Raw genomic sequence first — 2,368 nt, 5'->3', positions numbered from 1 at the left:
TGGGGTGGCTGAGGTGATGTCTGGACTCAATGGATCTACTCCAGCTGTACTTCAACTTCACTGTCGAGATACGGATAGGAGGCGCCCCACATTCATAGTCCCCACTACTTCAAAGTGTGCATTTCTCCAAACAGTAGTTACTTTGTGTGCTAATGTTTGAGACACAGGAGTTAGCAACTTCTATAGTATCTACTCCACAACGTTGCTAGTCTGTTAGCAACTTCGCAATGGAGAAACCGACCCATGGTTTGGGGAAACCGAGGGTATGTTCCAAAGTGCCTAAATAGTGGGGTGCCCGCGGTTCAGTGGAGCAGACCTATTTTTTGTTTTTACCGGGAATCTTTTTCTAAGCCTAGAAGGGGATTATGAAAATGGTTTTGGTTGTTTATGTGTTTTGTTTGCATTTCTTTGGTTTGTTATTTTGGGCTTTTGTTATTGTTATTTAGTTGATTGATTTATTTGGTGAATGGGCTTTCCTGAGGGAGGGGCAGTTACTCCCTAAATGGCTCAGAGCCACAGTTTTCTAGGGGAGCATCGTAGGAGCAGGTTGTCATTGCTCTGCATTGCTCTGCACACTGTGAAGTTTGAACAGAACTCACTCTGGTAGACCCTCTCTCTTGCAGAAATGTGTTCTGCTCTGGGTAACATTTCCGATTAATGTAAATAAAATGTAAATGTTATTAATGTGCATAAAAATAAATATTGGAAAATCAGGAAAACCTTGATGTTTCTTCTTATTCACTCGTGTGTGTGTGTGTGTGTGTGTGTGTGTGTGTGTGTGTGTGTGTGTGTGTGTGTGTGTGTGTGTGTGTGTGTGTGTGTGTGTGTGTGTGTGTGCGTGTGTGTGTGTGCGCGTGTGTGTGTGTGAGCGTTAAGCTTGCGTGTGTGTGTGTGTGATAACTTGCCTGCCCCTGCTGGCCCGTGCACTAGGAGGTGGAGGGCACCTACATTTGAGTTGCTGACTTTAAGTTCTCTCACATCATTCTTCATTTTTTCTTTTTCACTGTTTGAACAAAAAACTTATTGTAAAACACTTATTGTATTTGCATTTACAAATCATACACACACACACACACACACACACACACACACACACACACACACACACACACACACACACACACACACACACACACACACACACACACACACACACACACACACACACACCAGCTGGTGTGTGTGTGTGTGTGTGTGTGTGTGTGTGTGTGTGTGTGTGTGTGCGTGCGCAGTCTGTGTACTCTCTCTACTCACGTCCAGTTGATTTTACGCCATGGTTCGTCCAACACTAGAAGGGAAATAATATGGCATCAATGTAAACTGGAACAGCACTTCGAGCTGATGAACTTGGGTAGCTAGGTCAACGCACCCTACAACTTCTCATCTATTTGAACAAACATGCCCCCCCCCCCCCCCCCCCATGTGAACCCTAAGTAAAACACACAAGCGCTGCTGTCTTAAGAACTTAAAGGAGCACTCTGAAATATTTTCAGCAGTTTATTTCCAGAATTCATGCCAGCCATTCACAAATGTTATCTTTTCGGGAATACCGGTATTTACCACAACCACAATCCAAATATGCATTATGACAGGGAAAATGGCAGTTTGAATATATGAAATTTACTGCACTTTGGTCATGCAAATAAATATTAGTGTAAAAGTATATAACTTTTCCCTCCACTTTATTCCTAACCAACGACGGCCAGGAGTGGGCATTTGAAACAGAAGCAGCGTTAACTTAAGACACAGGAAAGGCAAATGACGTGACACAGATGAGGAGATGCAAATGAATTAATGTTATATGACAATGTAATTATCAACTGCAAGGTAACATTACATTTAACTCAAGGCTACTGTAGGTTACATAGGATACAGTGAAATCAAATACAGTTTACCCAAGATAGATAGACAGAGAGAGAGAAAGAGAGAGGGAGAGAAAGACAGAGACGGGAGAGTGATCAGAGATGGAATGAGACTCCAAGATGAATCTCTGAGGTGAGATTATATACTGCAACCCCCCATCCCAAAAGTCTCCCTTTGTCTTGCTAGGTCAGTGACACCCCAGGGCTTTGAGCCACCACATGGCATGGGGGGGATGACCCCTTAAGTCAACTTTACTGAGATAACAGCAAACAGTATCATTTCTGAGTCATCAAATAATCTCCATTCTTACAGTTGACCCCTTGATACAATGACATAGGCCTATGTCAAAATCGCATTGAATCACAAAACAATGGATGACTGGAGATAATAATGTTGATGGCTGGTGGAACCCGGTACTGTTTCACGCAGGGCACTGATGAATGTAAAATCATATCAGTGTCTCTGTGTGGCTACATGTGACTAAAAGTTCTTACATTAGCTTATT

General features: G+C 42.8%; 1 long non-coding RNA gene across 1 annotated transcript in view; it reads right to left on the bottom strand.

The window, feature by feature from the left end:
- Nucleotides 1–905: 905 nt before the first annotated feature.
- Nucleotides 906–2,368, bottom strand: part of LOC134442506 (uncharacterized) — a 3,798-nt gene continuing 2,335 nt past the window's right edge. The window contains exons 3-4 of the long non-coding RNA XR_010033398.1: nucleotides 1,255–1,288; nucleotides 906–1,003 (exon numbers count right to left, since the gene is read on the bottom strand). This is a non-coding gene — a long non-coding RNA (uncharacterized LOC134442506). The remainder of the gene's footprint in view (nucleotides 1,004–1,254; nucleotides 1,289–2,368) is intronic.

This window comes from Engraulis encrasicolus, unplaced genomic scaffold (genome assembly GCF_034702125.1).
Source record: "Engraulis encrasicolus isolate BLACKSEA-1 unplaced genomic scaffold, IST_EnEncr_1.0 scaffold_174_np1212, whole genome shotgun sequence".
NCBI classification, from domain to species: domain Eukaryota; kingdom Metazoa; phylum Chordata; class Actinopteri; order Clupeiformes; family Engraulidae; genus Engraulis; species Engraulis encrasicolus.
Note: the sequence above shows the minus strand (reverse complement) of the source record. Positions and strands in the feature narration are given on the sequence as shown.